Source organism: Aricia agestis, chromosome 5 (assembly GCF_905147365.1).
Source record: "Aricia agestis chromosome 5, ilAriAges1.1, whole genome shotgun sequence".
Taxonomy (NCBI): domain Eukaryota; kingdom Metazoa; phylum Arthropoda; class Insecta; order Lepidoptera; family Lycaenidae; genus Aricia; species Aricia agestis.
In genome coordinates this window covers 11703988-11728919 of record NC_056410.1, presented here as the reverse complement: position 1 = coordinate 11728919, position 24932 = coordinate 11703988, and the positions used below count along the sequence as shown (strand labels likewise).

General features: G+C 33.9%; 1 long non-coding RNA gene across 1 annotated transcript; it reads left to right on the top strand.

Moving 5' to 3' along the window:
- Window positions 1-1710: 1710 nt before the first annotated feature.
- LOC121726937 lies at window positions 1711-24932 on the top strand. The gene is made up of 3 exons (XR_006035593.1): window positions 1711-1721; window positions 16020-16026; window positions 24869-24932. It is a non-coding gene; the product is annotated as an uncharacterized LOC121726937 (long non-coding RNA).

Below are 24932 nucleotides of genomic sequence, written 5' to 3'. Positions count from 1 at the left end.
GACGTAAATAATACTTAGGGTCTGTTTCACCACTTTCTGATAAAGTACCTAATAGGCTATTCACAACTTTTTTGACAGATTCTCCATACTTGATCTGTCAAGTTAATTGGTGGATAGCCTTATCAGGAAGTGGTGAAACAGGCCCTTAATAAAATAATTTCATTACCTTATCAATCTCCAAGCGGCACCCGGCTACCGCATAACGATTTCCACGATTTTCCCCGATTTCCACGATCGAGGGGAATTAGTAAAATATAGATGTAATTAGCAAACGTCTAAAAAAAGCTTAATTAATTAAAAAATAAATAAAGACGTCACTCAAATTACCCATAAAAATATTTACTTATATTACAAATAATGGTAATAAAAATACTAGAAAAATAATAATTGGATTATCAAAATGTAGTGTTATTTAAAGCTTCTGTCAGCCGTGTATTTCTGACAGAGCTTTTATAGGGTTATCGAATAAAAACATTATTAATTCCATAAACTATCGACAAACTCGGAAACCAGTCATTAGTGTAATGAAATAATGGCAGTCTTATCAAATATTACCGTGGCATGTCTCGGTTCGTTGTTATAACGACTCATTAAAATTTCGGTATCCCCGGTCCTTTTGTCGACCAATTATTACAAACCATCCAAATGAAAAGGTAAGATGACAGATTTCTGACAAACATTAGGATGAAATAATATAATAACAATAATCAATTATATTCGTAATTCGCTACCTTCCACGTTTGATTAGCCGTGTCTGAGTGAATTATTGCCAAATGCGTGTAAATTGGTAATGGGCATTGTCAAAAAAAAATCACATGTACTTTTTATATTTTTTTTCGTTAAAATAGGGTGTTTTAAGAATATAAATTAAATAATTTTGAAATTCATTGGCTAGTTTTTTCTCAATAAATTTTTAAAGTTTCGCTCTGACGTTATCATCGGCCGCCAATTGACATCTGCATATGTTTTAAATTTCCTTTCAATCTTATTTATAATGGCTGGTTCGTCAAAAGCAAGTTCTCATTATGTGAAAGCTGATACGAGAAGCTTGCCAAAAGTTCTAAACTTAATGTTGGTCGAATTTATTGCTAATTTACGCCATTGAAGGTCAAACAAAGGTTAAACGTATTTGTTCAAAAATATAAGTAACTAATGGGTATTTTTTTCGTTTATATACAGAAAAACGATCACTGACCTTATTCCTCGAAATGTTTTTGTAATGAGCAAAATTAAAAAAAAATGGACAATCCCCATTGTAAAATCAAAATGTGAAATTGATCAAAATACGCACTAAATAAATAGATAATAAACAATAACAAAAAGCCTGCAAATGTCATAAACATAACTTTGTTTTGGTTGTAACTTTAATAATATTACAGCTACTAGAAATATTACTTAAAAATTACAAAGTAAATAGTATCTACATACTGTTTTCAAAAATACTGAAATATATTCTGTGTAAAAGAAAATAAATAATAATATTATTTATTATTCAGGGTCGACGTCTAGCCCTCTCAGTAGAACGACAATAATTATTATTTTCATTTTTACGTGTATGCGACTTGTGAGAGTGTGTTATTATACCTACTGCCTTTAATTGTTACCTGAAAGGCTGAAACCAAGTTAATGTGTGCGAGCGCCCGTTATGAGTCTGAGTCGAAAGTATGGTAGCCATCTGATAAATAAATATTATTTAATTATTTAATATTACAATTTAAATAGTTAATGGAATCAGGCGTTACTTTGCGGAAATCCATAGCTTAACATTTAGAATCCATAGCTTAAAATTTAATTTAGGGGTACTAGTGAGGGTAGTGGGGGTAGTGGGGATAGTAGCGGGGCTCGATAGTGTATAAAAGGCGGTTTTTTGGCCGGTGGCGGCACTTTACGGACGTTGTTCGTAGAGTCCACATCCTGAGGATGCTCCGGTGTTGGGGCGAAACGCGCGTCGAGGTTTTCAACCTGCATGGTGGTGAGGGGCCTTGCACGGATTTGCCAACATTATTGCTTGTGTGGTGGTGGTGTTTGCAGGTTCTTGCATGCGAGTGTACGCATAGGCAGTGTGGGAGGAGGGAGGTGCTGTACGCATGCCTATGCGTACACTCACTCATTTACTTAAAGGTGGAAGTTGTTTTCGCGTAATATTGCTAAAAATAATAACAAACTAAATTTTATGTTACAATTTAGGCAAATAAGGAGGCTGTAAATTGTAAATGACGAGGATCCTTGCCACCAGTTAGTGGGGTAATAACTAATAAGAAACGTGTTTGACCCACAACCCCCGACAACTTGACACAATATACACCAACAAACAAACAACACTAAATCAACATCGAGGGGCATTTCTTGCCCCCCACCCGACGGTATTTAAAGATTACACAGTAATATTATAGTAGTTTAATGTCATAAGCAAAACTAAGATGTTTTTTTTTTTTTTTTTTTTTTTTATTATAAAATTGGGGCCGTCTATGGACTGTTCGTCCATATCCTTTTTTTGTTAATGTTATAACAAAACTAAGATGGTTGAGCGCTATTCTTCTGTTTTATTACAATTTACAGACTTGATGACGCCCGCAACTCCGTTGCGCTAAAATTAGTTTATAGTGCGGGAACCGCACATTTTGCGGAGATAAAAAATATCCTTTGTCCGGGACTCAAAGTATCTCCATAAGTCTTTAGCAAACAACAAAATCGGTTATGCGGTTTGGACGTGAAGAGGTTACAGACAGACAGACAGAAAGAAATACAGACAGACACACTTTCGCATTTATAATATTTGTATGGACTTATCATTAATTGTATAAGTTTTTAACATCAAGTTACTCGTAAATAAATCTTGTTGTAGAAGATTTCACATAGTTTGCTGCTTGCTAATTGGCTTTCGCTTGTATTCAAACTGTCTTGTGAGAGGTGATGAGCATGATAATATTAAAGAATGATAGTTTACTACTACAGCCTATAGGTAAGTAGTATCTGCAGTAAGAAGTTCCGTGCAAACAGAGTTGCGGGCAAACATCTTGTGACTGAAAGGGGTGACAGACGTGCGAGTAAGTACGCGGACTTATGGCTTAAGGGGTTATTTGTTTCATATAGATAATTATTTTTTGACATACTTTATATTTTGTTTAGTAATATAACTTATTAATTAATTTCTATGCATGCTCTCTACTATAATAACATTTGCACGCTACTTATAGCAGAATGTTTGTACCATTTATAATATTGTAAGAACTTTTGTAACCTACATTCAAGGCAAATAAATGATTATGATTATGAGGATACACTAGGCCATTTAGCCGAAACTTTTTCGTTTTCGCTTCGTTATAGAATCGCCGATCAAAATGTATAGAATTGAAATAAGAGGAATCGAACGTCAACGTCAAATGAACGATAATGTCAATTCCATACATTTTCATCGGCGATTCTATAACGAAGCGAAAACGAAAAGATTTTGGCTCACCCCCCAGGGGCGAGAGAAATTGAAAATAGGTATTTGAAAATGTATTGCTGTCTCACCAATCTCAAGTCTCCCACCGCAGAGCGCGATAGAGACAACACGACAAAAGTTCTAATAAAAGAACAGAAAATCTTCGATTCGTTGTCCGCTGAATCCGGACTGAGGTCTTATCTAACTGAGGTATTATCATGCAAATTGTATAATATATTGAGGTTATAACTTATTAGTTAGAATTTTTAAGGGGAAATTTATTTTCTTCTTTTTAAAGTATTTAAATAAAAGCTTTTTTTCAAAAAGTTTTTTGCTTATAACTTATTAGTAATTAAATTATGAAAAAAAAAAGAAAACATAGGGACATTCTAATAGTGGCCATAGATATTCAGGAAAAAAATCATAACTCTACCGGCATTATCCAGGGAAGAAACAGGGGACAGCGTTTGTATGGAAAAACGGCGGTGTGGAATCCTCTTAACGATCTTAATCGCCTGTGTGTCAGCAAAGAGCCGCGAGCCACGAGCCTGGGAGCATGGTAATTCAGTGTGAGCGAATCTCAAGTGTCACCGACGCGAGCCGAGTAAGTTCGCGAACTTACAACCCTACTTTAAGTTCGTACGTCTATCAGGCACTTGATAAACACAAAGAATGACGTACGTTAGCTTAATTGGATAAATTATTTTACAGTATTAGAGGTGAAGCACACGTCTTATTTTATAGCCGTAGTGATTAAGATCCACGTGTCTACTGTCTTCACGTCAATGGTACTTAAAGCCTTAATAACAAACCACTTCAACACATTCTGTTAATTGAATATCCGCCTTATATTTTAACTGATTTCAAGAGATCTAATTTAACAAAATATACAGGATGTAATAAAACAAAATATAATAAAAGTGATAATACTTGAGGGTGTATTAGTCCCCTGTATAGAGTTTACTGTAAAATCAGCTGCGCTGAAAGAAATTGTATAGGCAAATTCATGTCACTGGGGCGCTTGCCATAAATCACAAAAAACACTTTTTCAACGCTGCTACTTTTACTACTTGAACTCTATATTATAAGGGACACATGCCATCCTAAAGTATTATTACTTAGTTTTGTTGCACCCCGTATAAGAACCCAAGGAACTTTAATAAAGGAAAACAGAATTTGAAAATGCAATCATTTAGCATCTAAGATACTTGATACACATATATGAGGTATATAAAAGAGCTGTATATCAATAGTAGGTATTGTCTAAACTCTAAATGGAGACAATTTTGCGGCGATGTTGAGGAAATTGGGGAAAGTTTTTAACTATCCTAAGGGACAATTCGTCATTTCGCCCACATTACGCCTCAGTGAAGACAATTTAACTGAAACCGCCTTCATAAGAATACTACAAGTTTTTTTTATATAAAACAAAGTCGCTTTTTTTCCCTCACGTCCCTTTCCTCCCTTTAATCTTTAAAACTACGCAACGGATTTTGATGATTCTTTCAGTGTTAGATAGCCCATTTATCGAGGAAGGCTATAGGCTATATTTTATCACGCTAAGACTAATAAGAGCGAAGCAATAGAGGAAAATGTGGAAAAAACGGGGAAAATTATTTGAAAGGGCTAACTTAACTTAATCTCAGGAACTACTGGTCCGATTTGAAAAATTCTTTCAGTTTTAGATAGCCATTTTATTGAGGATGGCATATAGGCTATATTCTATCACACTAAGACTAATAGGGGTATGTGGAAAAAAACGGGGGAAATTATTTGAAAGCGCTTTTCTCGCGAACTACTGGAGCAATTTTTATGTTATTTGGCACAGATAAGAATTAGACCACGTGAAGGATCAAAGGCAATCGATTTTAATCATTTTTTCAGTGGCTATAATATATTTTATACCCATGCGACGCCGGGGCGGGTCGCTAGTAATTTATAAAATATATCTCTGATCTACATCAAGAATTTTTTTTTGGATATACTTAATCAAGAATTTTTACTAAGAAAATGATAATTTAATAATAGAAGTTTTGTTATTAATCATGCTGAATTATGCTTCTAAGCGGAAAAAATGTTTGTGTAGGCAATAACTGGTATTCCTCTGGGTGAAATACGTCTTTTTCAAAGTACGTTAGACCGACAATGCGGATTCCCTCGAGGGGGCCAAGAAGTTGTATTAGCCGCAAGATGTTTATCACTTAACTCAATGCGATATTTTAACTATGTACTTTATGTAGGTCTTCATAAATAAAATATTATGTGCCGGGAAGAGAAATTTACGATTAGAACTTAATCTATTTGGTTCGGTGAGTTAAAACGAGACCTTTCCGCGAAACAGTTTTAAATCTTTAGCGGCGTATTGCGCTACAGAAACGATTTTGAAATACCAAATTTATTTTAAAAGACAAAGAAACAATTTTCTAAAGTAATTTACTGTTACGAAGTGTGTCTGTTCAGAAATTTCGTTTTTATGAATAAAGAAAACGTTGAGAACACCCTTTTTACGAGACCAAACAGCAATGTAGCCGTACAAACAAAACGAATTATTATATTCCATCGAAGATTGATGAAATCCTTTTGAACGTTTTAGATAATATTAAAAATTTGAACAGATACACGAGCACAGTATGTCATGTTATTCAATGCGGACTTTGTATTGAAAACGTGCGTGACTGTGCATACTATATCACCATTTGTCGGCTGAATAGACGGCTGAAGGATCCATGTCAGAGCTATAAAGTCATGCCCTTATTTTAGAAAGGAAGTCTGGATACATACAAAGCTAAAGGTTTTGAAACATTAATGCTTATTCTTCTCATATGTGACCTACATTTTGAATTAGTATAATTGTTTAAATATTATTTGTATTTTAAACAAGTAACCGAAGTTTTAATACTTTTGTCTGTTTGATTAAAATCGCTAAAAGAAAATTATACACATCGACTAAATTCTCGTCAGAAGTAGATGGAGCCATGAATAACCATACTAATATTGTAAATGCGAAAGTGTGTATGTCTAATACCTCTTCACGCCCAAACCGCTGAACCGATTTCGTTGAAATTTGGTATGGAGATACTTTGAGTCCTGGAAAAGGATATAGCTTTTATCCCGGAAAATGAACGGTTCCCGAGGGATATACAAAAGAAAAACGAACCTTATTGGCATACCTGTCGTATTTTGGTGTACACCTATAAAACATACGCCAATCGATAGAGAAGATGTTTACAAACAATAAATACTCTTTGACAAAATGTCGTAAATTTTCTGAGTTTTTTCTGTTTAACAATGTTAAATAAATAAAATTTTGATATACAACCTCAAATATTTCAAAATTATATATCATTTACGACATTTTGTCAAAGAGTACGGTATTTGTTGTTTCATAGGTGTACACGAAAATATGCCATTTTAAGTACTGTCTACTTATAAAACTAATTAGGTATGTCACGCTCCATACAAAATGGATCGAACTCTTTTGTGGAGCAACAACTTGCGGGCGTCAACTAGTTTTTCCAAAAAATAAATAGTAAAAGTATATAATATTATAAGATCAAAATATGAAGTCTTAACTTATTATACTGAAATACAAAGTTCGGAACTTAGCAGGCACTGCATACGTAATTTTTGTGCACACTATCGTAACTTCGTCTGTGTAACTGATACTATGATAATATTATTCTGGTATACCGTACAGCTCGGAGTAAAAGATATATTGCCTTCGCCACAAACTGACTTACCGAGCTGTAGATCACGAGGTTATTCTGAAACTATTCAATCTATCCAAACTTATTCTGCTAGGAATTTACCGGGGTAATATACAGTTCCGTAGTATATATAGTGTTCCGTACCCAAAGGGTAAAAACGGGACTCTATGTATTCATCGAATTATAACGTATTTGATATTTATTTATTTATATTATTATTTGACATCGTTGACTCTATTACTAAGACTTCGATGTCTGTCCGTCTGTCTCCAGGCTGTATCTCGAGAACCGTTATAGCTAGACTTCTAAAACTTTTACAGATTATGTATTTCTGTTACCGCTATAACAACAAATACTAAAATATATATTATGTACTTTAATAATCTTCTGTATAAATATAAATGAATCTCAATATCCACGACATCACGCGTAAACGGCTGGACCGATTTTGCTGAAATTTGGTATAGAGATACTTTGAGTCTCGGGAAAGGACAAAGGATACTTTTTATCCCGGAAATAGTACGGTTCCCGCACAATAAACTATTATGATTTTCGCCTAAACTATTCAATATATTTTGATCAAATTTGGTATGGAGATATTTTTTTTAATCCATTGGTCTAAGAGCCGGTGAGAGATCGACCTTCACCGATCTTATAACCAGATGAGACATTTTTTTAATTAAATATTATTTATAAACGAATATGCCTATAATAATTACTTGCCTAGCTTAAAGTGCTCATGGCTATTTATTAGCTAGGCAACAGTACTTTAAGTATGATTTTTGCAGGCAAATCTATATGACTGATTTTGTAATAAAATAATCTAAAACTTTCGATAAGTTAGCAGAACGATGGAGTCACCTATATTGACTTACCTGTTCACATCGGTTTGCCAGAAATGAGTAGGCAAGCCTACTGAGGCATATTCTGTGTGTTAAAAACTAGCAGTGAAATAAAATTCATTTGGTTATCAAAAGAATGAAAGTGATAAAAAATCGATTAAAGTTGATTTAATTAAAAATAGCCATGAGCACTTTTTAATTATAGGCAATTATAGGCATATTTGTTTATAAATTATACTTGATAAAAAATACGTCTCATCTGGTTATCACATCGGTGAAGGTCGATCTCCCACGGTCTCCTCTACTATATGGACTTTGAGTCTTGGGAAAATATAAGGGATACTTTTTGTCCCGGAAAATGTACGGTTCCCGCACAATAACTTTTATGATTTTCGCTTAAACTATTCAATCTATGTTGATGTTGGTATGAAGATACTTTTTTATTTAGACTTTGAGTTTCGGGAAAGGACAAGTGATACTTTTTGTCCCGGAAAATGTACGGTGCCCGCACAATAAACTTTTATAATTTTCGCTTAAACTATTTAGTCTATTTTGATGAAAGGCATGGAGATAATGATTTTAATCAATTTTGTTCTCAATTATACCAATTCGAATTAAATAATCATCGCTAAGACAGGACAACGTCTATCGGGTCAGCTAGTTAATAATAGAATTTATATAAAATAGATATTTAAGGGGACCCCCATACAAAAAACACAATTTTTGCTCTGTAACGGTACGGAACCCTTCGTGCGCGAGTCCGACTTGCACTTGGTCGATTTTTTTAGATTTTTATTCTCGATTCAAAACTTGCTTCATGAGCAAATTTTGTTGGTAAAGTATTGGTTGTTCTTGGTGTAGGAAATATTAAGCTTAGCGTAATATTTATTTATCTTGAGTGTTTATTACTCTTTTAAGCTAAACTAACAGATTACTAAATAACAATAATTATTAAAACTTTAACTAATAATCATTTATATTATAAAGCTTCAAATGTATGTTTTGATTGAAAAAATAATTAAGTACCACTAAGAATATAAATGAATACTTCTAAAAAGGAATACTCGTAAGTATTCTTTACAACTTAGCAAATGAAATACTAATAAAATATCAATCTCCAACCGGCTAAGTGAAATCTATTTTAGTTTCGCTATAAAATATACAAGTATGATGACGTACAAATCTTGCGTGGGTCTCGCTCAGCTGCTAGACGCGCACTGACAGTCTGGTCTAGAAGTCTAGAGCTCTTAGTCACCGTCTAGCTATATTTACTCCATCCACGACACCCATAAATTTTGAGCATCAATATACTATGTGGAAGCCTTGGCCTTTTTATGAGTCTAATGTTTCAATATATTCTGTTCGCGTGAATATAATGTTTTAATTAGGAAAACAATTAAATAATATCTAGACCCAATAATTTACAACAATAAATAATTATAAAATTATCATAGTCATTTTTTAAGCAACTTCTAACCACAAATAATAGCAAATAATAATATTAGCAACATATTATGAAACTGAAGTTATTATTACGACATTGTAACACTCGATACGCAAAAATAATATGTTTTTGGGAAAGAAAGGATTAATTGTCCTTTCTTTCCCAAAAACTGATTATATTATTGGTTAAATATTGGTAGTTGGCACAAAGCTCATTTCACGTGCACCTACAATAAATATCCTTTAAAACTTTTAAATTATATAGGTATGATAATAATTTGTACCCATGATTTCAGACGCAATATAAAAACTAGTAAAGCTGTTAATATAATAAGTCAGTTACACTTGGCTGCTAATGAAACGAGATACAAGATGTCGGTATTGTGTGCCGGAAACGGCTTATGCCCCGGAAGCAGCCGCTCCTGTCCCACACTTGATTAACGAAAAAAGGAAATGTTACGGCCACGACGATTTTCTGCGTCGATTATACTTTTATTACGAGATTGTACAGAAATATTTTGAGGTAAATTGTATCCGAAAATATAAATAATAGAGCTTGAAAGAGAACTGCGGGGATAAAATGGTCACATTTAGCAATTCCTCTCAGTCAATTCAGCAAATGAATTGTCAAAACTGTCAAACTGACATATGTCAAACCAGTACGAATTACTAGACATGAATTGCAAGCAGACTTGCATTTTGCGATTTTAAAAAAATTAATCATATTATGATTCGTAATATTACGATACTCCAAAGCGACCATTTTAGCCCCGCTGTTATTCTATTATACTTATGATCCCATTATTATTTCATAAAACTTCGCTGAAAACTAACTGGAATGCATTATTGCCAACATATTTACGCAATATACGGTTATATGATAGCGAGCGTATTTGAAGCGCAAAAGCGGATGCTTTCCGAGCCAAAGTTAAACTAACTTCCTGTTCCGTTGTAATCGCATTTCCTTAATGCTCCTGGCCGAACTGAAAATATGGTTGTTTACCCAAACTAGCGACAGTGCTTAACGACAAAATTGTTTTCTGTACACCCTTACACCTACACCCTTTTAAAAGCATTATTAAATTCTGTGAGGCGTTTCTATAGTGTCTGTAAACAGAACCGTTCAGGCTGGCGAGTGCGTTGAACTGTACACAATGTACCTGCCTTCATTGTAAACTGGGAAACCCTTTTACAATTTTTACTGTCACCTGTTTTAAAAAACCGGTCAAAATGCAGGTAACTTTCATATCATTGTGCATTGTAAGTAAATTTTTAAAATTGGTGAATACTAGTATAATATATCTAATATTAAAACCTTATGTCGCAGATCTGAGTTACAGTAGACACTTGGTTATAATAATATATATAATAATAATAATAATAATATAATGTAATATCTATGGACGCTTCACATCACGTCATTCTGGCCCCGTGCTAAGTAGGTACCTCGAAGGACTTGTGTTCGGGTATCAGACAACGGATATAATATATTTAATATTTTTATACTAAGTATACATATATTTAAGATTTTTACTACATGATACACATAATATTTAATATACATCCATGACCCAGGAACTTGGAAAAACTTTTTTGTTCCGTCAGCGGGATTCGAACCCGCGATCCGCGGCTTGAGCTACCAACAGCCCACCAACTGAGCCACAGAGGTCGTCTCATCATATTAATATTTTCTATTATTTATCTTAAACTTGAAAAAAAAAACAGACATAGACTCCTTATAATTCATATTATTATAAGTATGAATACAAATCACCTGCAAAGTTATAGGAGTCAATCGCAATACGATTATGGAAGTGATGTCGGAAATCTTTGATGGGCGATGGGAAGTTTGGTGGACGGCCGACGTACCCCAATTACGACGCAATCGCCTGATTTTATGGAAACCGCCGACCCGCCCGCCTCCGCCCGCCCTCGCCCGCCCTCGCCCGCCCTCGCCCGAGGGACGAGGGTCAACGTGATTATAACTTATATTCCATATTCAATTTATGTCTAACGGATGTTTTGGTAATATTGAGGCATGGGAAGCCTAATGAAGTTATATTTATTGTATTAAATAACTTTTTGAAGTTATTCAGATTACAGAAGCTATTAGTTATGAAAAAATATAATATACAACCCTTTTGTAGGGTCCCGTTTTTATCCTTTGGGTACAACACTACCCAAAAGATAAAAACGGGACCCTATTACTAAGACTTCGTTGACAGTCCGTCTCTGTCTCCAGGCTGTATATTATCATGAACTGCTATAGCTAGACTTCTGAAATTTTCACAAAATCCTTAATTATATTTTATTTCAATAATTAATTATAAAACTAAAATAAAGTAAATATTTAAAGGGGGTCCCATACAAAAAACACAAATTTTTGTATACTTTCGCTCTTTACCGGTATGGAACCCTTCGTGCACGAATACAACTCGCACTTGGCCGATTATTGTCCTAACAAAATATTGTGAAAGTAGGCAAATAGAAAAAATGGTTTTACTCTTCTATCTCTATTATCATTTTTAGGGTTAGTTTGCGAGAGAGACTCTTCCAAATTGGATAATGTGCGTGTCCCCCCCCCCCCCCCCCCTCTAAGTTCTAAAGTATATATGATAAGTCTAAAAAAAATGAATGATGTACATTACTATAACAACTACCAACGAAAATTTGAACGAGATCTAGCAAGTAGTTTTTTTTATACGTCATAAATGGTAAATCCTACCTAATTATTAACTTTCATTAAATCAACTGAAATATAAAATAAATCAAAAACTTTTTAATTTCATAAAAAATAAACCTTATTACTGTGGCGGAACCCTTCATGGGCGAGTCCAACTCGCACTTGGCCGATTTTTTTATTTACTTATATTACTTTATAGTATATTATACCCAATTACCCATACCAATCGTAGGCCTCTCAAGTTACCTCCATAATCCGCCCTATTAAAATATTCTAAAGAATTTAATATGAAACAATGTCAACTGGCTTTGCAGGCAATATAGTCAAAATTGGAAACACTATCGCTCGTCAGTTTACATTCGAACGCGGCCCATCCATCCGCGCACCTCTCGTCATGCATATTAAGATACCGTGTCAACCTTTAATCTCCCGTTTAAATATAGAACGCTATTGATCCGCGGTTTGTATTTTAATCTACCATAACCGAGTTTGGTGGAACTCGTATTGTTATTTGCCGCGAAAGCCTTTGGTCTAAAAAATTGAAGTTATTTTTCTCATTTCTGTAGTTACGTTTACATTTTTAAATTTATTTTTGGCGTATGGAATAAAATCCCGTGGGATTGCATATTTCCCCGTGTTAAAAAGTTGCCTATTTCCCCGTAGGCTATAATTATGTCAGTGCCTTACATTAAAGTCGGTCGAGTTGCGATGTCTATGCATAATGCAATACAAACTTAACATTTAAGGTAAAAGCACTAATGGCAGACGCTTAAAGGAAACATGGAACATTTGAATGTTGTAAAATTAACTAATATTTGACATAGAACATTACATTACATTTAACATTTTTCCTATTGTCAGGTCTTTATTTGCCGTTTTTCAAAAGATTTCATTAACACAGAAATAACTAAAAATCATTGTAATAAAAGAAGGAAGGACAGAGTATTCATGATACCTAAGACAAATTCTGCAATGGCCCAACACCAACAATACTTCTTAGGACCATTTTTGTACAATAATGTCAGCAAAGTTATAGAGAATTTTAACCTAATGAACACAAGAGACGCCAAGCTTGCGGTAAACAGCTGGCTAATCACGCTCAAATATAATGAGACTGAAAATCTACTACACATAATAAAGTAACACACACACATACACACACACACACACATACGCACACACATACACACACACGCAGACACTCATGCACAAATAATTAATAATTAGATATGATAAAATAATTTCTTGATATTATTATTGATTAAAAAAAGATGCTAATTATTCCTGTATTGCATAATTAATGTTTTCATAAATTAGAAATAATTATGTACCTAAATTAAACTTAGTCACTAAGAATTAATTGATATATAATAAATAACTTCATAATATGTATAATAATTATATAATTTAGAGTCTTGGATTGTTAAATAAATCTTCACTGATGTCTTTTCAACTGATGTCTTCATGTGGTCTTCATAATTATATAATATCAATTGGCAAGCAACCCCTACAGCACAAGATTTTCTTAGTGTAGGGGCTGCGCAAATTATAAGATATTCAATGTAATAACTTTATAATGTGTTCTTTAAAATGTTATGTAACCACCTTTCTGCGTGCAATAAACAATTTATTATTATTATTTACTTCATCATAGTAACTACATGCATGATATGAAATATTATCCACGTTGTCTCCAGATTCTTCTTCCATGCTAAAACTATCTTTTCTTTTATTTTTATTTTTCATACATTTTTTCCTAGCAAATTCATTTTCAGTCTTTAGTCTGCATGCTTCTCTTGCCTCTTCTTTTTTTTCTTCTTTCTTTTCTCAGCTCTCCTTTTTCTTCTTTTTACTGCTAAAAACTAAAGCAATCGATTTTTAGATCAGTACACGGTCTAATATATAAATATTTAGGTACAGTAGTTTTAATTTGTTAGTTTGTTAATAGAATTATATTTTCAGAGAATAGTGATGATATTTGCAGTAGAATAAACTACAAAATAACTTTAGTATGTATTGCAAAATGATGATATGAGTTCCATGTCATCTATTAGGTTTTTTACATTTTCAAGAACTAATAGTAGACACCCTTTATATTGTTAGGGAAAATGGATAAAAAATCATAAATAAACATTAATTAGTGTATACTACATGACCATTAATCCAATGAAATCAATAAAAATTACAAAAAATCAAATAAATGTATTCAAAACTTACGTGCAAAATTTCGCCTTCCTTAACTTATTTGCTAAGAAATTGCCGAACGCGTGTTGACGCGGTCACATTATTTACGAAAAATGATCCCATTTTAAAATTTTGTTCCCGAAGGCGTCCCTAATATATTTTTTCACGTCAACAGATAGCTTGAGAAGCTTATAAAATTTATAGTGTTGAGAAAAAATTAGAGTAATTGTTATTTTTATGGTATTTTTGTCGTAAGTGTCATCTATTAGTTCCGAGTCTACTATTAGTGCTTTTACCTTACCATACAAACAATCTTAAAAATGTATTACCTTTTTATAACATTCGTGTTACATTAAGATATCAAAGTTTTCAACCTTTTTTGTGACGTAACGTTATGAAAAATATTTTCGCGACACCCCCACCCTTTGCTTTTTTATCGTGTATGTATGTTTTATGTTTATGTATTTATAATATATCAATCTTTTTAATCTTTTTTTTAATAGTTCTCTCTGACCTCTGGCGATCATATTATATGGCGGATACAAAGGCTTGGCGACTCCCTGGGTGGTCCAACATGTGGTTGAAGAAAACTAGATTAAATATACCACTAGGTAAGTAACAGTATAATTTACATTTAATAATTAAATTGTTTAAACAAAACAAAGTTTTACTATGGTAATTTCCATTTTAATTAAATTCAGACTTACAGTGTTATTTTTATATTTTTTAATACATTTTAAAGTCTGCGGAGTCTGAATGTTGACGCATGATTTATGGCAATCAAAAATTGACGCTCGGAGTTCAACTTGATTGCCACAGAGTGTCTGAAAAGTAAAATATTTAAAGCCACCACATTTTTCCTTTCTAACGATATTTAAAAAGTTACCCCCTCAATTTTGTATCTCCGCTTGATAGTAACATAATTCGAGTAGCCACTTTATTAATAAATTGACGCTTCAGTAGCAATATGTTTGCACTAAATCTGGCCTAGTTTCAGACAGATCTACCTGCTATACCTAATCCTAGAACAACCTGTCGACGTTGTGATGCCTCGAGACAATATTCACTCAAGTGCGGCCATCATCCGACTGACTAGGTTAGCAATTAAGGGTAGGTGTACGCTATAGCATTGTACAACGCGCTATACAATAGTGTTGAGGATATTGTCTAGCCAATAATCCCCGTGCTGCTTTATATTCGCTAATTGCATAATCTATTTCACTTGTAATTCATGTATACAGCGACAAATCTATTGATTTCGACAGTATTCGCATACGTCGGTAAGCACCCAGACTAGACGTTATTGTGTAAATTAAATTACAGTACACAATCTCTCAGCTCTGTTTTGTAATATAAAACTGAATGCAATTTACTTTCTGGTATTAGGATTTGTTTTCCACGGCTTCGTTGCGCCGAAGATAACTAATCGTGTGGTATCCGCACATCTTTCTGAGATGGAACTATCATAATATTGTAATAGTTCCATCTCAGAAAGATGTGCGGACTTTTCCCGGGATGTGATGAGGTTAATAACAGACACACAGAAACACTTTTAAATTAGTGGTATTAATCAACTGACCGGCGATATATTGCATTACTTTTCAGTGTAGTATAATATATCACCTCAATATATTTTGATAACATGCAGTCTCTATTTTAGTCAGAGTTACGGGCTAACAAAATCGTTTGGTAAAAAAGCAAAAGCAAAAGTAGCGATACCGCCGCTCCGCAAGTTGTCCGGTACAAATGCAATCCATGAATTTATATTGCACGTTTATTTGTAACTCAAAATTCAGGAAGCCGCTGACCATTTCGAAGTTTCTCGAAATATATTATTTATATTGCGAGAAGCGTGAATGTGATCATTCTTTGAATGTAATCCGCTTCGTGATATTATTTTATTTCGTACCGTTCCAATATTTTGTAAGTATAACATTAGGTAAACATAAATAGCACATTTATTTTATTTTGTTTGGTTCGTGTAACTGAAACTTTAACATTTTTCAGTTTTAAACTCGTGAAATTTTCTATTTAAATAATGTAGCGAAACTTCGTATTGTTTCATATAATAAAGGCTTCAGAGTGAGTTGTTTGGGCGCAAGTGAATATGTATTAGAGTACAAGGCAATAATTATAATATCATCCTCTCAGTCCCGCCAGCTCTACGCGGTACAAACGTTCAAAGCCGCGCAGATATGATTTCAATACTGTAACTGTAGCATCCTTTGTGTCTTATCTACAAAGTACACGCACTCGAGCTTCGAGAAAGGCGAACAAAACAACGATATTCAGACAAGTCAAAGGTTTTGTTACTGAATTATTTTACAGAGCTCCAACTTTGCGCTTCAAATTTTTTATTCTCTTCGATGTTTCGAAAATTTCATTGTTTATTTCTGAGTGTGCAGTGAGGATCTCCCAATTAAATAGATAAATATTTTATGTTTGTTTCAATGCCTTTTTTTACTAACAAGTAACAACCGAATTGAGAATAAATTTACTTACTGAAGAAAACACCGTGGACTGTATAATATCTTATATTCACCTCAAAACTCTACATACTTTTATACCATATTCCTAATACAATAATGTCAGGGCTTGTCATAATACATAGACCATAAATACGTTATACACTCCCCCCCATGAATATATTAGTTAATATATTCATAACTGTACATAAATCGTCACAAATATAATCTCTTTATACCAAAACAAACATAATTATACCTGCCTATTAGAAAGTCTTACATCATAAAATTACTACAATTCACAATAATAACTACTCTAGCCCTACATACATAACTTTAAAGCAAAATAGCATCCTCATTTAAAACTACGACACATAAAACAAACTCAATAAATACCTTGTTACGTTAAGTTACCTTTATTAGCTAACACCACAATCAATATGTAGTATAGAAAAAAAAACCTCAATAACATATTTTTCCAAAACTAAGTAGACTTTCAATTAAAGAACACTTACACTCGCATATTCTACGTTCCGAAAACTACTCTGTTCACAACATTAAATAACCCTATCTTTTATTTCCCGCAACCTTAATTGTTTGCGAACGGAACACCTCTAATATTATAACGAATACTATTATAATCGTCCACTAAATTTGCTGACCTGCTTCTGACCGATGTTTCCTTGTCATAACATACAGTTTTATTAAAGGCTACATCACACTGCTTTCTCGTACAATTCAACCCTCGTGAACTACCATGTTGCTTTTCTGCGTGCAATAACGTGTGATGCCGCCTATGGCAACATTGACAACCATTGGATCGCTTACACCTAGATGCCCCATGGTATGACCCTAAACAATTAAAACATAATCTATTGCTATTAACAAAATCTAACCTACTACTCATTTCCATTTGTCGCAACTTTTGACACTCTTCTATCTTGTGACCCTCCTTACAATATCCACACGTTGCAGCAACAACATGGAAAACTTGTGCTCTATGTACCGGCTTCAATCTTGGCCCACTCTCTATCAGCTCCAATCTTGGCCGTTTGTCGACATTTGGTTCTTGTTTTGTCTCTCTCTTTTCCAATTCTAAAATTTCTAATGTTCTAAATTTAGCTTCTAAGAATTTTGTTAGTTCCGTATAAGAAGGTAAACTTTCTATGTTATGACTAATGTTCTGTTCCCATTCCCTTTTAGAACCTTGGTCTAGTTTTTGAGTGACAATATGATTAATTAATATGTCCCAAGTCGAAACATCGAAACCTAAATTCGACAAGGCACTTAAACACTCATTAGTTGTATCTAGAAGTCTTTTTAATTCACTGCTTCTCTCCACAGTTATATTTTCCTGATCAAATAAGCGTATTAATATGTTGTTAGCTATATATCACCTATTACTGTATCTTCTATTAATCAATTCCCAACACTTCTCATAATTCTCTGCAGTAATTGGTACATGTCTAAGCAGCTGCTCTGGATCTCCTTTAATGTGGGCCTTCAGATAATACAGTTTTTCTACGTTAGCTAAATTTGAATTTCTATGTATAACTGTCTCAAACAAGTCGTGGAATGACGGCCATTCATCGTAATGTCCAGAGAAAATCGGTATGGTTATTTCTGGCAACTTTACTGAGTTTTGCCCATTCAAGCTATGATCCATCCGGTATTCCCTCAACTTTCCCTTGTATTCCAAGAAAACTTCCTTTCCTTCTTCAAAAATATTATCTACTAAATAGCTACATTCTTCTTGCAATTCCTCCATTGTTAGCAACTTAAAATGGTTAGATTCGAATCTTATCCAAGTATTCTCTAAGCTCTCTAGTCTCACCTCTATATAAGATTGAGATATTTTGCCATTATGAGTTATGTTTTGAAACTTTGTATACTCGTTCAACATTTGGACTCGTAAATGTTTCTGCACTCTCATTAAACTTTCCATTCTTGCAAATAATAACAGTAAAGAAAAATCAAAGATAAAATATATTTCCAAATTATGGGCTCTTGTTTGTATATCGCCAAGGAAACCGCTATAAATTTTCTCGTATTTCAATACTCATCTCTTAAATAAATCTATTTACTTAACTGCTTATCCACATAATACGCTGGCTCTTTTGTTATATCCGGCTGCTCGAAGACCATGAAGAAAACACCGTGGACTGTATAATATCTTATATTCACCTCAAAACTCTACATACTTTTATACCATATTCCTAATACAATAATGTCAGGGCTTGTCATAATACATAGACCATAAATACGTTATACACTTACCTCGATTCCTAATCTATACTAATATTACAAATGCGAAAGTGTGTCGGTCTGTCTGTTTGTTACCTCTTCACGCCCAAACCACTGAACCGATTTTGCTGAAATTTAGCATGGAGATATTTTGAGTCCCGGGAAAGGACACAGGATACTTTTTATCCCGGAAAAATGTACGATTCCCGCGCGACAAACGAGTTTTGGCGCAACAGAGTTGCGGGCGTCATCTAGTTATTAATAAAAATATCTTGCGTATACAGCAACAGCAACATTTCTATAATATTATATGGATTGTGGTAAGTCGCTTGATAGAAATAAAACACTGTATTATCAACCAAAACACAGACAAGGACTGCCTTCTATGATATATCTAAAAAACACCTGTTCAAGGGCGCGTAATATGTCAAATTGCTTTACATGATCGTACTGTAATATCAATATTAATGAAAAACTGAATGTTAAATTAAGATGCAGAAACTTCAGGACTAACACTAGTGACTATGTTACTCAAAAACACGATAGCATACAATTTTCTCGATAAAAAAAAATTGCGAAGTTGCTTCCAAATCACCTATAGTTGACACGTTAAACTAGTATTCGAGTAATACATTGAAATAAAGCTTGAACCTTTATAGTATAATTACATTATAGATGACATATGAAAGACGGGCGTGAGTGTGAAGTGAGAAGGTTTTTTGGGTTGGTCGCCCTCTTCAGATTACGTATTGCATCTAAAATCGTCAATACAGTTCCAGTAGAGAGCGTATCTACTATATATATTCTTTAAACTTTATTAAAAGTTAGTTGCACGGTCTTCACTTCCTTAGCGCCGACTTATTTCATTAGTTTTATGTTCTTACTATCTGTGCGGATAAGAGCCCCTGAACGGTTCAATTTATGGATGTTTGTTATTTCAATTGTTAAACATGGTTTAGTAAAAACGTGAACTAACAGGTAATAGGTCGAAGTAAAAGAAAGTGGTAATACTTATTTTAGGGTATGTTAATACTCTTTCAGCGCAATTCAAAACCTTCACCTTTCAAAGAATACGAGAACTTTTCGAGAAGTAAAAATATTTACTCCTGAGCTTCTCGAAGTGAGTCAGCTTTACAGCTTCGAAATCGTTTCTAACGTTAGGTCTTTTTACGGTTCTTTTAGCTGCTACGTTAGAAGACGTCAATCGAATATGTGATTATAATATCAGAGTTGTAATGTAAGTTGTCGAAACACATAATATTCTGTTTATTGGTTTAATACCACTAATCACTCAACAAATTACACCAACACCAGTGGCTGCGCCAGGGATACCGTACCATTGGCTGCGGGCCCCAACAGTTTTGATGGAATTTGTTTTTAAACAAGACTCTCAGCCGGCCCCTAGACTAGCAATTTTATTGACGTACGTATACGTATTGCGTAATATTATTGACCGTCTACTATAGGGTTGATATACAACCTGCGCCTTCAATCTAATTGTCAAATAAACTGTTCAATAAAATTGAAGCGAGATATTGCACAATACAATTGATTGTCTAGGAGCCGGCTTATGTCATAAAATGTCATAACATTACCGCGCGATATGTGCTCGATGCTATAGTTTTATATAGGTATTCATACAAAATAGCACATAACAAGCGTTTCAACTTATTAATGAACTTCGCTCTGCATAAATAACATGACCTACGCTTTGGAAACAATTATTTTGTATGCTCCAACCGCTATGCGCCAGTATGGTCAAAGTTAGTTCATAACCTAATATAACTGCACGCTCGCAACCGTATAAACGTACAAATATACATACACAAATTCAATTTACCTGGACCAGTGTATTAATTAGTATGGTTGTACATTGTACAAACATTCTCATTATTATTTAGGTACTCGTTATAGTTCTACGTGGCACTTGATTTTCCGTTGGTATTATGAATTCAGCTATAGAAATAATATTATAATGCTGTACAATTAATGTTGTATGTTACTTTTCGAAGCGGTAAATACTAAAGCCATGCGGCATCAATCTGTTTTTATTGTTCTGTGGGCAAAATATATTATACAATTCATTATTCAGTGGTTATGATTTATGAGTCATGACGTGGTAGGTAGTCAATGATCTAATATTTTTTGGGAACAATAATAGTGTAGCAGCCAGCAGGCCGGTTACACGAAATAAAGTAAGTATTATCAAAATTGAAAATTAACTTTCCATAAATAAAAATCGTTACGGATTCCGGAGCCAACTAGCAAAAAACAGAACCCTTATAGATTCGTCATGTCTGTCTGTCCGTCGTTTATTACCACTAATCAATCAAAAAATTACGCTCGTGCTGAAGTAATGATAAGCCTAAAAAAATATATTATGATGTACATTACTATAAAAACTACCAACGAAAATTGGTTCGAACGAGATATTCTAGCAAATAGTTTTTATTTTATACTTACGCCATAAATGGTAAACCTTAATTAAACTTTCATTAAATCAACTGAAATATAAAAATTAATCAAAAACATTTTAATTTCATAATTGCTACTGCGGAACCCTTCATGGGCAAGTCCAACTCGCTCGGCCGATTTTTTTATCAAAGCACTAAGGTCTAAGCCGCATACGCGCGTTATTATAAAACCTCACAATTCAGGGAAAGGTATGTATTACTATTTATGAAATTATGAAATAATATCAAGTCTATTTATGCAGTCTCTGACTGCTATTTTTCTCTCTGTAACTGTACCTAGTATAGTATACGTGTACATAGTAACTATGTACTAACGCAAGTAATGTAAATCAGTGCAACATAATGTAGCTGAGCTGGAGTTAGTAATAGACAAGTTTGGCGTCTATTAATTGACAAACTAATTAAAAGTACTGGCGCGGGCGCTGCTTGTTACGAATTCGCACTCACAGACAAATCTAAACTTAATAATTATTTAAATAGTTTATACAATGGGTGGCCAAATTATTACACTCAGTGTGAGTGATTTCAGTTATTGCCGTCCTTTGAAAAACCAAAGTTTACCCAGACAATGCGTGCTCAACGATTTGCGTTTGCTAAAATGCAATGGTCTGAGGAAAACTGTAAGTGAAAAAAAAAAGGAAAAAGGAAAGAAAACAAGTTATTTTAATTGCATTTTTTTTTAATTATAAGGTTAAAGGCGTAAACTTAATACATATACTTAACCCAATTGATTCAGATCCTCTAGGACAATTCCCAGTTTGTTCACCGCAGGCGGCTTGAAAATTTTGATGAAAGCTGTGTTGTTGAACGAGTGATACCTCCTTCGTCGGTTACTACGGTTATTTTGGTTGGAGGAACCATGCGTCAAGACCAATACCTGCAAGTTTTGCAAACTCCTCTCCATCACCAGAAGGCTGAATAGTAGCCAGACAGCTCCTGCATAATTATGCAGGACTTAACCTTACCATAGCGCCAAACAAATATCAACTATTTTAAAGATAACAATGTTACCTATTAGATACAAAATTATTGTACACTAGATGTCCCGCGCGGCTTCGCCCGCGTTTATTAGGAATTTTACAGAAACCGTAGGTACATGTTTTCATAAAAAATATTTCCCCCGTTTTTCCCACATTTTCCTGAGTTTCTTCGGTCGTATTAGTCTTAGCGTGATAATATAATATAGCCTATAGTGTTACTCGATAAATGATCTATCTGACACTGAGATAAGTTTTTAAATCGGACCTGTAGTTCCTGAGATTGACGCGTTCAAGCAAACATACTCTTCAGGTTTATAATATTAGGTAGGTATAGATTTTTTTTAATTATCGCTTGACAAACTTGAGTCTCGATCTAAAAGACTATGAAATGGTATAATATGGTAGTGATGATGATGATGATGATGATGATGATGAATGTAATTTGCATAGTAGCATATGCTTTCTGTTCTTAAAACAACGCCGAAACTCCCAAACTTGCATCTATAAAGAATCAGGAGTTCTCTCAGCACCTTCCGAACCACGGTATACCAGGTATATCTCGGTGCAAAATCTTACTTGTTGGTAGCATATGCTTAGAATACTTCTCACGAAACCGAAGTCACCACATGTTTCCCTATAAGTTCTGAGGAGTTCCCTCGATTACTTATGGATCCTTCATCAGATCACCGCTTTTGTGAATATAATACCAAATTGGGATGATACCCTATATACCAAAAGAAAAATTTTGAAAATCGGTTAACAAACGGCGGAGTAATCGTTGAATATAAGAAAGCGAACATAACACCTCCCTCATTTTGAAAGTCGGTTAAAATTGTAGCATATGTGTTATTCTGATGTATAAGCTATATTATTGTAAAGTTTCATTAAAATCCGTTCAGTAGTTTTGCGTGAAAGAGTAACAAACATTCATACATCCACACATCCATACATCCAAACAAACTTTCGCCTTTATAATATTAAGTAGGAAGTAGGATTTTTTCAAGTGAGTATAATATTTTGGCTACCGACGATGTCGAATAGTGACAATGTGACTGGTTTAAACAAAAATTGAAAGTAAATAATTAGGCATATTTAGGCAATGAAGTGTTATAAAACCAATACGCTTATTAATTTTGGTCTAATGTTATAATTTTTTTTACGAAACATACATTTGACATCCGGTATTATTAACATTACGAATTACGATTATTATAACTACAGGAACATATTATTATGCTCACCCTTCATAGAGTTATCATAATTGCTTTATCCTATCTTATATATATAAAAATGAATTTTCAAATTTGTTAGTCGCGCTAAAACTCGAAAACGGCTGAACGGATTGGACTGATTTTAGTCTTAAAATATTCGTAGAAGTCCAGGGAAGGTTTTAAAGTGACACAAAGTTCACCGGGACAGCTAGTAGAAAATAAAAGATCAATAATTATTAATAGAATAATACGATTCCGAAAACATACATTATACAACAATATGGGTCAAAAATACCACAGTTGAACTTGACAGTGTCAACCCTAAAATGCGGTCGTGAAAACCAGTGGCATGTGGTAAGGCGTTATTCATCCAAGGTGTCCCAATGTCCCATATACATCATTCCGCTCGTTGCAGGGACTACAATGAAATACCGTGCCCAAAACAGGGTACTGATTGTTCGGCCCCAGGAATTCGGGTTCACAGAAACAGAAATGGATCTCATATTTAAAATTCAGACATTTGTACTATGGGCCAAATCGCGATACACCGTTTCTATTGTATGAAATACAATCAAATTATCAACATCTTCCAAAGACAGTCAGTGCTAGAAGCACTGTTCGGTGTTTTTTTTTTTGTTGGGCAAGGTCGGGACAAAAGTTATGTCCTTGTATCATAGATTACTAAATACCAGTGGTTCTCCCCGGCTCCGCCTGTGATACATACATAGCCTATAGCACTCAGGGACCTCTTAGCTACAAATTGGTGAAAAAAATTTTGAAGTCAGTCCTGTAGTTCCTGAGATTATCACGTTCAAACAAACAAACTCTTCAGCTTTATATAACATCATAAATAACTAGACGTTCCACGCGGCTTCGCCCGCGTAAATTGGATATTTCAAAGAAAACTAATCCACAAAAATAGCCTATGGTCCTTCACGTGGTCTACTTCTTATCTGTGCCAAATAACATAAAAATTGAAAATGATAAAAATATAGCACATAGCCTTCCTCGATAAATGGGCTATCTAACACTGAAATAATTTTTCAAATCCGACCAGAATTTCCTGAGATTAGCGCGCTCAAACAAACAAACAAACTCTTCCGCTTTATAATATTAGTATAGATTAGTGTAAATGAAAACCTATCCATAATATTATTATGCTTAACCAGACCTAATAATATACTAAAAATGAATTTTTTAAATGCTAGTCTCGCTAAAATTCGAGAACGGCAGAACCAATTTTGTTAATTTTTGTCTTGAAATATTCATGCA